The sequence below is a fragment of the Trachinotus anak genome, unplaced genomic scaffold, assembly GCF_046630095.1.
Source record: "Trachinotus anak isolate AG129_WGS33_773 ecotype Australia unplaced genomic scaffold, CSIRO_AGI_Tana_v1 ptg000009l, whole genome shotgun sequence".
NCBI lineage: Eukaryota > Metazoa > Chordata > Actinopteri > Carangiformes > Carangidae > Trachinotus > Trachinotus anak.
In genome coordinates, this window is record NW_027273860.1 from 17,045,088 (window position 1) to 17,058,198 (window position 13,111).

Here is a 13,111-nt window from a genome sequence, read left to right on the forward strand (position 1 = left end):
TTTGTTTGTTTGTTCAATAATTTAAAAAAAAGTTAATTAAAAAAAGCAGGAGCTCATTCTGAAGAAAAAAAATAAATAAATCCACCCAAAAAGTTAAAAGGTCATGTCACTCGGTCATATGGAGATGCAGGCTTATTAATAAGTCTATGGGTCATATGTTATTATTCAGATAATTCAGCAGCAGAGCTGCCAGATTGAGACAGACTGAGTTGTGACTGAGTTATTGCCTCTGCAGACTAATTTATGGACTCTTATTAAATGCTCCTCATTTGCCACTGTGGTGAGTGATCTGAACAGATAGAGAGCTTACATAACTCAAAGTCAATGATAGAAGAAGTATTCTACTTTAGGCCAGTGATTAAAATTTTGGTAAAAACCAGGAGATAATTGTTTTTATTATTTCAAATTCTACAAAGAGGTTTGAAGAAAGCATATTAGCACAAGGTATGCTGGTTTGGAAGTTTTTCATGCTGAAATGTTTAAACTTCCAAAGAGAAATGCATAAAGATATGTAGACGTGTTTCAGGTCACAGTGAACATGGATAAAATTGCTCTCTGCATACACACCCTTCAAGTAAGCTAGGCTCATCAGAAACATTATCGGTTGTCATGTGATAGATATGTTGTAGGACACATACTGGGCAAAGAGCTTAAGTGTCTCTCATTTAACAGAAAAAGAGGTGTTCACTTTCCATATTCTGCACACACTGTTTCTGCACCCATTTCTTGCAATCTTTCATAGACCTTCAGACATTCAAGACAAACTAAATGAAAGACGGACTTGGGCCCAGCGTTCATTTTGTCAAAGAAAGCTGTTGACGACCTTTTTTTTTGTGACAAAAAATGAGACCAAAACTAAATTAAAAGCAACCCTTGACAATAGGAAGTATGCGGCAATGTATTCAACCTGTAACCATGGTAACTTTAGCAAAGATGGGACAGATGTGGCCACAGGACAAAAATTTAAATTTAAGAAAAACTTCACTGATGAAAATTTGACTGAAATGTTTTTTTTGTTGACTAAAAATAACACAAATTTGACAAAAACTAATAAAGACAAAGACTCAGATCTAAAACTCAAATCTGCAAATCTGTTGGCCAGCTCTACACCGACCCTGACGGTGGTGAAAATGTGGGTTTGTCCAGAACATCATAAAATAAATAACTTTAGTGTCAACAACAACAATTACTACTAGCTACAGAGCTACGCATGAACAAATCACATTTATTAACAAATGAGACAAAAGTTTTATCATCTGATGCTGCTCCTCCACCCACACAGATCGATCAGTGGTTCCATTGATGAGGGATCAGACAAAGTGACAACAGCTCAGGTCTCCTGTTGTTTAATAGTATGTGTTAAAACCAAGCTGCAGTTGGGTGATGCATAACATATTGGGATCATTTGGTTATTTGACATTTATTGAATTAAATGAAATATCTAAACAATTATTGGAAAGACTGTTTCAAAATTCATGACAATTGACCCTTGAAGCCACAACATTTCCTGCAAGACATATTTACCAAAACATTTCCAAGAGACAGAGTTGGTGATTATGGATGTAAAATAAATCAGTCGGGTCTTAAGTGTTCACCGGCTTCAGCACTGATTTGCTCTATTTTGGTTGTAGGGAAAAGTCGTGTGTTGATTATATTTTGCTCAACAAAATAGGTGCTGTTTATCCTGTGTATCTCTGTGCGAATAAATGTGTGTGCACAGCTGAATGAGGCAAATTATTTCTAAATACTGTCGTGTGAATGAGTCAGACAAAATGAACAACTTGAATAAGTTTTTCCTAAAAGTTTTGGCAAGCAGAATGACAGCCAATAATTGGACAAGACATAAAACAAGAGAATAAAGAAAACCTAGCAGAGCTTCATTACCACCAAAGACAGGAGGGGATGGCTGGTCTGTGAGAATAATTGAACCAAGCAAAAGTCAAGTTGGTGGAGGGGGGGGGGGAATTAAATGCAGAATATGATTGCATTAGCTGCAGGGCAGAATATCAATTGCCTTGGACTATAATTTAATAAGTCACTAATTAAGTTACTGTCCAACTTTTTGGAGCCTGCTTTGTCTGACTGACTCACCAGGGAGTTTGCCCCAGCCTCCGTAGACATACCCTCCCCCTCCCCGGCCTCATGATGACAGCAGCAGCAGAGATAAGACGGGTACAGCCATCAGACTGGACTACTTGTCATTTTGCGGAGTGGCATGCTGTAGGGTAGGCCACATCAGAAGACAGTTTACTCTGTGATAGGACGCATCGAGCCTAATGAGCCGCAACCAGATGGAAACAGATCATTAATACTGACCGGGTGTTTGAGTCTCAGGGGATAATAACTGGTGTGAGATACTATATGGCTGACGATGGGTGCAGGATGAAGAACTACTTGCCTTACTGACTAAAAACATGAATCCAAAAATTTGAAAAATATCATAAACAAGCGATAGTAACAAGACAAATGTCGTGTCTAACAGGAACTTCTCTTTGCTTCTTTTGTAGTTAAAAAAGTTCAGGACAGAAAGTGTGTGACTGTGTGAGGACAGCTTAGGTTTGATCATTGAACTGAATTCAATTCCCAGATTGAATTCAGTTAATGGATTCGCTGGGGTCAGTGGAGGTGAACTTTGACACTGTGATATGTTGCCATGGTGACCTTGGTCAGCCCATACAGCAATGCTCAGTTCTTCTGTGGCAAAATACAGGTTAAAATGTGTATGACTGACTGAATAAAGCAGATAATGTATTGTTGTTTGTGCATGTTGTCGTATGATGATAAATTCTGTACTGAATACTTTAACCCAACTACAAATTATATATTATTATATATTATAGAACCACCATTTCTACAAGACAGGGTCACAGTGCTGCGGGTGCATGAGTTCACTGCATGGAAAATTATCATTGATAAAATCATATCGACTCTCTGAATCAGACAGTATTTTGATTAAATGGTTGACAAGAGTTACTTAGAACTTCTCAGTCCATGTTGCAAAAAACCTGAACAATTTCCTCCACATGACATAACAACACCAAATCTTCCCTCCAATGTACGCCCTAGCTTCCTTTCCTGTTGCTGTTGTCTACCTTCATATAGAATTCTTTGAAAATTTTCTCTGAACCGTTGTTTTTGCAGGTTTTGCAAGAGGATATGTTGTGTCAAACAGTGGATTTGCACAATGTGTTGCACAAATTAATAAAAACTTAAAACTTGACTCAAAAACTAGTATAACTTAAATAATGTATAAATAATACAGCTAAACCAGTTTTGATGCATCCTTTTTGAAACCGTTATGTTATGGCTCACTTTAGTCAGTTTTTTTTTTTTTAACGTTTTTTTTTTAATGTTTTTTTTTTAAACGTCAAATGGGTTGTTTTAAATTATACTGAAAAACTACTTATTTTTTAATTAAAGATTCTGCATACAAAAATGCCTCCCTTTGGTCATAACCCCCCTCCCCTCCCTTCACGTTTTCAGTCAGCAAGATGTTTTGAAGAGCAGTGAAAGCGGTTACTAATGGAAAAGATGGACAAAGCCTCTGTGACGACACCCATAGGTTTCAGAAGAGTGGTTTTGAAGCTCAGAGTAAGCAGTTACGCCGTCACCATCTTGGCAGTGCCTAAATCCTCCTGGCTAATCCAAAAATGGGCAAAGAGGAGGGGCCTGGTGGAGCTTCACGGTTTGTGCAAGGGTACGTTCATCCACCTGTCACTCAAAGCCGCACACCCTCAATTATGTAGAACTTTAAGCCTTAGAATTTAATTGGATGAGTTATATAATTATATATAATATGATATATAATTCACCTCCCGTACAGTTCTCAAGAAGGAGGAAATTAGCTTTGGAGACCAAAACTATTTTTTTGTGCCAGGGTGTAAACATGTTTATTCCTGCTGTAAAGTTACACATTTAAACATGGGAGTCTTTGGATTGACTCACTTCTGGAGTCAGCCTCAAGTGGTCATTTAAGAAACTGCAGTTTTTAGTACTTGCATGTTTTTCCGCCTCAAATGTTGCCGCTTGTACTAAACACACAACAAGAAGCACAACTGATTAAAGTTACTGTGTATATGAGAACTAATTTAAAGTAATATAGCCACAACCATTAGCCCACGCTGGTAGTGGCATAATGGCATGATCACCAGCTAATGATAGCTAAATTACTGTTACTGATATTATGAATTTGTTTGGCCAATGTTGCTAACATTATCATGCCTTGTCAAGCTGGCCCTAGCCCTTTAACAGCTTGTAGGGCTCTCCATCTCAGTTAAGACAGACCAGTAATGACTCCACGGTCAGACCGGTAGTGAAGACTCTGATGGAGCCAGGAAAAACTTTGATAACTTTTTATAACTTTTATTGAATTTTTATGGATGTTTAATGGTCCACCAGCCGACCAGGATTTGTTCCCATGGCTAGTCCACCTGTGCTCTGGTCTTATCTCTTTCTTTTCCAGAGACCTTTGTAGCCTAAAACATGGTTTCTTTGGTGAAGGAAATTCACCTGAAGGCTGCCTACTGCACTGTGCCCTTTCTCGTGTGGGCGGTCCCAGTCTGTTCATAAACGTGGGAGGGGCCAATGGTTTAACCCGGGGTACTCATATGAACATGGACATTAAAGAATCCAACATGTTATTCATTCTTAGCATTTATTCTTAAAAGATATTTCAGTGATGAGTAATGAGATGTGATAAGGGCCATATTGTACATAATTGTTGTGTAAAAATGCCACTTGCTGAGAGAGTAGCCCCACTTGTTTTCATTTATTTATTTACAGCTGCCTGCAGCAGACGTGTATTATTGAGAGGAAAGCAGCACAGGCAGGGTGGCTGCTGTAGTGGCATCTGATTCCCTCTGAGAGAGGAGTGTTTTCTGCAGCACATTCTGATTCCTGTGCAGAGAGGAGTGATGCACACTGCCAAATTTTTTTTCTTATTTGGTCTCATCCTCTGCCTTTGAGGCCTCCATCATTCATCTATATTATATAGTGGCCCATCCTGCTCAGAGTTCCATCCCAGCATGCACTGGGCAGGATGCAGGTCACACTCTGAACAAGTTGCCAACTCACCACAAGCCCTTTGAAGCTTATTTAAACACTAACCAAAAGACAAAATCAGCAAAGTGTTATAACCCCAGATACTAAAAAACAAGTTTAATCAGAGTCTACTTCCTAGAAAAACTGTCTTTGCAGTTTGACGCCAACTTCCTCTTTGCTGAATTTCACTGGATGGGTTTGTGCACTGGTCAACAATTCTCTTGGGCAAAGCAAAAAGGTAATCAAAGGTGTCACCCCCCCTACCACGATGACTTAATTTAAAGTTCTGTACAGTTGCTTGTGGCCATTCTGCTCCTCCCACACAAGGACATCAGTTTACCCATGGGAGAGGCTTTCTGTGGAACAGCTCAGGGCTGTTCACCATTACAGAATTTCTGCAGGATCATGACATAGAGCACGTCGTCTTTACAGGAAAGGCAAGTAGGTGATTAGATAGGTCATGACCAGGTGACTCCAGCCATGGCTGAAAACTGTAGCTGCTAATGAGGACGCTGCAGTTATGCCCTTTGGTTTTTCTTTCTGAATTCGGGAATCTTAAAAACTGCGGAGGGCTTTCTGTGATTAAAAACTGTTAGGTGGATATTTTATAGGCTGATTTTGGTATGTTTTAGACCAATAAATAAATAAATGAATAATAAAAAAATAATAATTGAAACAGCTTCACTTTGGGAAATAAAATGACCAGGAAATATAACTGAACAGTCAATTGAATGCATAACATGTTATTTTCTAAAAATAATTAAAATCAAAAAAGACCTCAATATGTAAATTTGAGTGAGGTGGGGCTATAGGATTTGTCAACAGACATAGCGTATCTCAGGTTATTGTTTTTCCTTACCCAGATAGGATATCCAGTCACAGATCTCATGTTCATGCCTGGTGTAAATGGGGTAATTATCTGCTATGTGAACCCCTGCACTTGTTCATGCAGGCTGCTCCATTTGTTCTGGTAACTGCAGCAAACAAGGTTGATGAAACCTGCTGAAGTGGAGTACAGGAAGCATATGAGTAGTGCTGCCAAAAAAATAGATCTTTCCACTGGTACTTTTGTGAGTTTGACACAGATTGGGTTTACACCTGTATGTGCTGAATACTGGAACTAGCCATTTGCTGCACTCCCACATGACAAAAAGCACTCGCCTTCTCCCGCCTACTCGGCTTTTATATGTCACCAAACTTAATGAAAGAGTTACAACCTTAAGTGGTAAAGCTCACTTGAGTAGTGCGTAAGCTTGCTTAAGCAGTGCAGGTAATGACTGACACATGCTTCCCCCTTGGGACTTACTGTGGCTCTAAGTGCTTGATGCAAACTTGTACAAACTTCCTTGTTCAACTCGACCTCTGATACCAGCTCTTGTACAGACTCCCTGCCCCCACATGCCGAACTGCTTGCCAAATTTGTTCATGTACTCCACTCACAGTAAACTCAGTGCTTATTAGCCTTTTAATCTGTGGATATTACTCCTGATCCCCTCAGTCTGTGGACATTGGAGAGACTCACTGCTGCAGTTTGGTCAAGTTACATCCTTGTTAGTGCCTGTGATAATTGATTTAAATACTTTTTCGTCTGTAAGTTATTTTTTATTTCTACTACTGTCGAGATACAACATAAATACAAACTGCAATTGGTTTAGTTATTTAATGTAACAAGACACATGTAGCAACAACACAATTATCACAGTAAGTTAAATAAAAAAACTTCTTGACTTCAAAAGTATGCAGCTTAATGTTTTGAGAGGACAGTGATGAATATTGTTGTACTCCAACCTACAACTGGCATATCATTGTTTGTGTGACCTGCAATCTTGTGGCCTGAAAGGTGTGCAACACCCAAACTCAAAAAAAAAAAAAAAATGAAATATTCAAAATACTCAATACATTTAGAGGTTGAGACGTTGGGTATACAGAGGGAAAATAGAAGAGAAAACCCCCTGTCACTGCATACAGTATGAGAGGGTGGGTATGGTGTTGTCAGCTGATAATCAAACAGCGGAATGTGGTGGTGAGACAGTACAGGACCTTTTGCATTTACACACCGCAAGCCATACAAAAAATTTGTTAAATTGTTTAAATTGTTTGTCTTGCTTATTTCACACAGTGTCATCAATTCAAGTTGTGATAAATGTCACGTGCCAGTTTTTCTGAAGGGAAAACGAGTGGAAACCAAATCCTGTTGTGGTCGAGTTTTGGAGAACATCCATATTTACATTTCTTACTGATGTGCTTCCGGCCATAAGAAAATTAAGAAACTTCTATTAAAAAAAAATGATATTTTATCTGTTTCACCTACTAAGGTCCAGTCCCTTTATCTGTGTGATTGTAAACAGAATGTCTCAAAAACACATTTTAGGAATTGACTAGCAATTTTAATAGGATTTTATATGAAAGAAAAATGCTACTTTTTCATTTAATCATTTTCTTTAAATTTCTCCATTAAGGCTACACAATGCATTACACTTGGAATGGGTTTTATTTTGCTTGCTTGCATGTTGTTGTGTCCTTCCTCTGTGTTTCACAATAAAAGTCCCATTCTGGATCAGTGGATTCATCCATGAAGTTTTATCTTCCTTCATGGGGTCCAGTTTAATCCTCCCACAAAAGCTGGAGGACATTTTCTGCACCTTTGGAATTGAATACATTTAAAGGAATGTGTGAATTCAGCTTTTTGCAGTTGAAGTTTTCATGTTAAAAAAAACAAAAAAACACTAGACCAGCATGATTCAACACTCTGGCTCAAATTTCAGCTGTGGCAGTTTTTCCAATCACAGCAGGCATGCAAAACAAATCATATCCACTGGCAGTTGTCCTTGAATCCCAGTTTGGAAGCATCACTGGTGCCCAGTCCTGCTCATAAGCACCATAATCTGTGAAAGCAAACAGTCTGCTGCTTAACATGCGAGGCACCATTCTCTGATCTAGCAACCGCACATGGACGATGTGAACGACCTCTGATCATAAAACAGGCTGCCTCTGTAAGACAACGCCTTGAGACGGCACGTTATCACCTAGACTCTCACCATCTAACAGGACCTTTTAATAGAGATTGGTTTATCTATTTATGAGGATTTATTGGAAGGAAAGATATTTCCGTCAGAATTGATAACAAGCCTTCAGGGAGATGCAAGGTGCTGCTGTGTGTATGTGTGTGTGTGTGTGTGTGTGTGTGCTCTTGTCACCCTTAAGACTTAAATGTATGTGAAGGACTGTTTGCTTGAACGTGAAAAGCATCATTTAGATGCAGTTCTCAAGGACATACACCCAGGAGCCTCTGCAAGTGCACTCCCCAAACAACCATTCAAACGTGAGCTCCACACACACTCACACATTTGAGAAGCTTTTCTTGTGGGAATCTTTCTTTACATTTATTACATAATCCTAATTCTAACCCTGGCCCAAGTCGTCATCCTTAATTACACACTATTAACTAAGCCAAAATCTGAATTCACTTCCTATTGTAAAGGGTCAGTTCAAAACCAATCACAAAGACTGTATTTTCTCGTGCTGACTATCAATGCAGATAGTTTTTGTTTAAAAAGTAATCAGCCAAAGTACTAACTGTATAAAACACAGCAGTGCACAGTGAGACTGTGCGCACCTCACACACTGTTTTGATTATGCGCTCACATTTTTTTTTCTTTAAAGAGAGCCCCGTTAGATACAGTGAAGTAAAAATGCAAAATAAAGAGGAGATCCAGAATTTAACATAAAACATAACAGCCAATTTCTAGGAGTTTCATTCATTATTATCATTATAAGTTTGCTGTTTACACAGAAAAAAAAAAACAATGTGGCAGTTCATAAAGGAAGGTTTGTGTGCTCAGTGTTTCCTTTAGCATTGTTTAATATTATACCCTCATTCTTTATTGTGAGGCATTCTGCAAACTGTTTGCATAGTATTTTAATATTTACTAATCACAGTTGGGGACGCCGTCTGGAGCCTAATGAAGACGTGTCTTGTCCTGAGAGTATAATATGACTTTACAGTTCAAATTATTGTCCTGAAGTTTACTGATGAGCTCCTGTTTGTAAACCGACCAACAATTGTGTTTCTTTTTTGTCGTTCTTTTTTGTGCCATGCCTGATAATTTGTGGCACAGACAGTGTTTTTGAATTCAAACTGATGGATTAATGGAGTGCCTTTATCAATTTATGGCTATTCATGGGAGTGGAAATTAGACTCGTACACAGTCACCTAATTTCTCAGTAAGTGAGACCTATGAAACAGAATCATGCCTTTATAATTTTGACAAAAAGAATGCGTATGCATATTTCTGGTTTTGTGCATACACATAGTTTTAGTCTTGAATCTACAGCATCTGGCCGCTGTTGTACTAAATACCATTATTCCACTTAGAGGAATCCAAACAGGAATGGACAGAAGTTAAGTCTGTTTGAAAAGTTGCTAAAGTTTACTGAATGTCTGTGTTGCAATTGCAGAGCTACTTACATTTATGCAAAATGTTAAAAGTGATATATACGAATAAATCAGTAAATATATAAGTAAAATCTATATCATTTTTTTAAGATGGCTATTGTATAAACTGTGGAACATCAAAGCAGGTGGACTCTTCTCAGCAGCAGTTAAATTGGTAAGTCAGTAGCAGGTGTCTCATCGAATCAGTATTAAAGTTTTTATCTCCACTGCTGATGACATTTGGACTACGGACACAATTCAGCTCAATTAACAGCACAAAAAAAAAAAAAAAAAAAAAAAGTGTTTACATCTACTTTAATTTGTCAAGTTTTTTGATCCCCACATTTGACCACTGTCCATGAGTCTAAGTGAATGTTTGTGCCAGATGTAATAAAATTACCGATTGGCCTTCCTGATATATCGCATTCACAAGAACGTGAGATCACCGTGACCTGGGGGTCAGAGTTGACCACCCAAATCAAATCAGTTCATCCTTGAATCCAAATAAATGTTTGTGTCAAATTTTGAACAATTTTGCTCAAGGTGTTACTGAGATATCACCGTCACGAGAATGGGACAGGAGGACGTACATAACTCCTCCTCCATTACATTGAAAAAATTCAACAGCAACTATTTCTTTAGAAGAAAATAGTTTCAGATTTTACTAAATTCATGGTGTCCCATCATTGATGTAATGCATTCCTCAGCTCCTTAGCCTAACCTTAACCACCACAACCCTAACCCTAACCAAAACCTAAAGCTAAAAACAAAGTGTTAACCCTTAAACTGTTTTTTTAAACTTGTGGGGTGGTGCAGCATTTTGGTCCCACAAAATAGCTGGAACCCAAAAATATATTAAAACAAGCCCACACATACACATACATAAGAGTGTGAGTGCTAGTGCTAAAAATCCACATTATCACGTATCAGCTGATAATCAGCATTGTTCAGCAGAATAAGAAGATATAAGACAAACACTACCAGGCACAACAGTGGTGAAAATGTTCTGTTTGACAATGTGATGTCTTTTTAATTGTGCCTGAAAGGAAACTGAGGAAACGTCCTCCCATACCAGACAGTGAAGTTGTCCATTACATTCTCCCCCCCCCCCCCCATCAGAGCTGTTAATACAGTCAGTACTGTGAAGAGCTCTAGGGTTACAGTTGGATAATGGAAATGTTTTCGTAACGTTTCCTACATTTCATTCTGTCTCTTTCTGTCTGGACAACTTCTGCATCAGCAAATTCTGCCACATACACTTGAGCAGAGCAGATAGAAAAACTCCACACTCTTTGTTCAGATGTTCAAGCTTCTGCTACCTTGAGGGCTCAAATGGAAACCAATTAAATCAAGTAAAAAAAAATGCAAAGCTTAAATACCTTGGCTGCAATAATGAGCACGCTGTGTAGTTAACTAATCACATTCTAAAGCATGTCTAAAGCTAATTTGCTTTCAGTATCACCTGAACTAAAGTGAGGTGCCTAGAATAAGGTGAATTTAAACCGATTAAAACATAGAGAGACTCTAAAATCCACTTCTGAAAAGAAATACTTAAATATGAGGAGCTATTAGATTAATGTGTGCATGATTGCCCCCTTCAAGAACTATAGGCCTACACATTTTGTCCGTGCTCATGCACAACCATGAAGAGACATCCTTATGAAACTATGTATTGTCATAAACAGTGTAAAACTGCATGAAATGTCCAAGAGTCTCAAATGAGACTTAAGAAAAACTGCTGCCCATGTGCAGGTCACTGCTGGCATAAAAGCACTGTAATAATGACTCAAACTGAAGAGAAATTCTGTTCTGAAAACATTTGCAATTAAAAATTTCATATGGAAATGTTGTTGCTTCAGAGGTCTAACTTTACACCCTCCAGCAGTGATGTACAAGTGTACACCTAGGTGTGGCAGTGTAACATGACATAACTTTTGGGTGTGGTTACAGGAGCAGCAGACATGTAAAACGCCTAAAGTCTAAAATCAAATTCAGCTTATGAGCTAAATATAAAAACAGGTTTTTGTACAGAAATACTTTGAGAATATTATGAGATATTAGTCGCTAAAATCCTCCCCCTGTCCACATTGACTGATTCTGTCAAAGCATGAAGCACAAAATCCTCAGTTCATCTCTTACATAAAGAGCAACTTAACACTTTCAGCTTCACAAATTAAAAAAAAACAAACTTTTGTTGTTATGAACACTGAACAGTGGGACCAGGAGCAGTTGATACTGTAATAAAGTGATTGTACATGTAATTTTGGAACTCAAAAAATAGATTTACTTACAACTAATTTAATTCAAATTGTATTCTAAAGTTCAGACAAAGTCACTTTGAGAGGTAACCAAATTAAGTGGGTATACTCTGGAGTTGCTTTCTTTGTAGTGTGAAATTCTAATTTTGCCACATGTACACTTGTCATTTAAAGTATCTAATTTTGATAGAAGCAGTTGCTGTTTGGAGCATTTAGGCAGAGCGGCACAGTCGGGTAGAAATCCAAAGAGGGAGGCTGAGAGTGGAGATCTTACTGATGTGAGCAGGTAAATCCACAGGACACAGGCAGACTGAGACGAAGCTGGGCGGGAAGGTGAACAGGCAGGGCAGAGCCGGCGGGAAACCAGTTACCAAGACGCCCAAAAAACATGCTAAGCATAGCAAAACAGGATTTGGTCGAAGCGTGATACCACTGAGAGTGACGGAACAATTGAGCCACGAAAGGAGAGTTGAAATGGTCTTATATACTGTGGCAGGTGGTTGAACTGATGACTGGATTCCAAACTGGTGTGGAGGAAGTCTGGCAGGAAACAGCAGCACCGGAGGCCACGCCCAGCTACACACACACAAAAACACACAGAGGACAAACTGGGGACAAACATACACGAGGGAAGGGAAACAACGGAAAACACAGGTAAAATAGGGCCAAAAAGGACCTGATCCTAACAAACTACTATGAACACTAGAGCAATAATAACTTGTGCAATTTAGCAGTTTTATTGCAACAATAACAGTATAACTAGAACACACAGATACAGTATATTGGATAGCTATTAGCTCCACATAAGACGCATGGAGTTATTACGTGTTGATGGGGTCTTGGGTTCCCTTTAAGGGCAGAGTGAGTGTCTGTTATCAACTAGTCTGACTCATGAGATGTAGGCTGTAAAAGCGTGCCATTGGGTGGCACTCTTCAAAGTCCCCCTCACTACAGGAAACAATGACAACCTCTGAGTTAACAAACTACACACTGAAAATGGCAAGTTTTGACACAGTCGACATACGTCTTTGCTGTTAATTGCAGGGAATTCACCTTTATAATGACAGCACTCACCTCCCACAAGCAAATGTTCCCCCATAACAAGTTCCCCTCTGACACTATTTTGCAGGGGCACTGCATCCTGGCCTCTGCACCAGCGAAGACGATTGTGACTGGTTTAAAGAAACGCAAACAAACCAGCCCCTCGAGCGCTCTGAAAAATACCTTTTCTCCATATACTCTCTCCTCATTACGAACAATTGAAAAAAGACACTAGTGCTTAGGACACACTGGACACACTGCCTAATCTGTTACATTGAGTTCAGTACAAGTCACTGCTTATATGCCCAACAACCTATTATTTTCAATAGTTATCAGC

General features: G+C 38.8%; 1 long non-coding RNA gene across 1 annotated transcript; it reads right to left on the bottom strand.

Moving 5' to 3' along the window:
* Window positions 1–7,448: 7,448 nt before the first annotated feature.
* On the bottom strand, window positions 7,449–12,332 carry LOC139625721 (uncharacterized). Its single transcript, XR_011691993.1, has 2 exons — window positions 12,008–12,332; window positions 7,449–7,682 (listed from the first exon to the last, which is right to left on the bottom strand). It is a non-coding gene; the product is annotated as an uncharacterized lncRNA (long non-coding RNA).
* Between the last annotated feature and the right edge of the window lie 779 nt (window positions 12,333–13,111).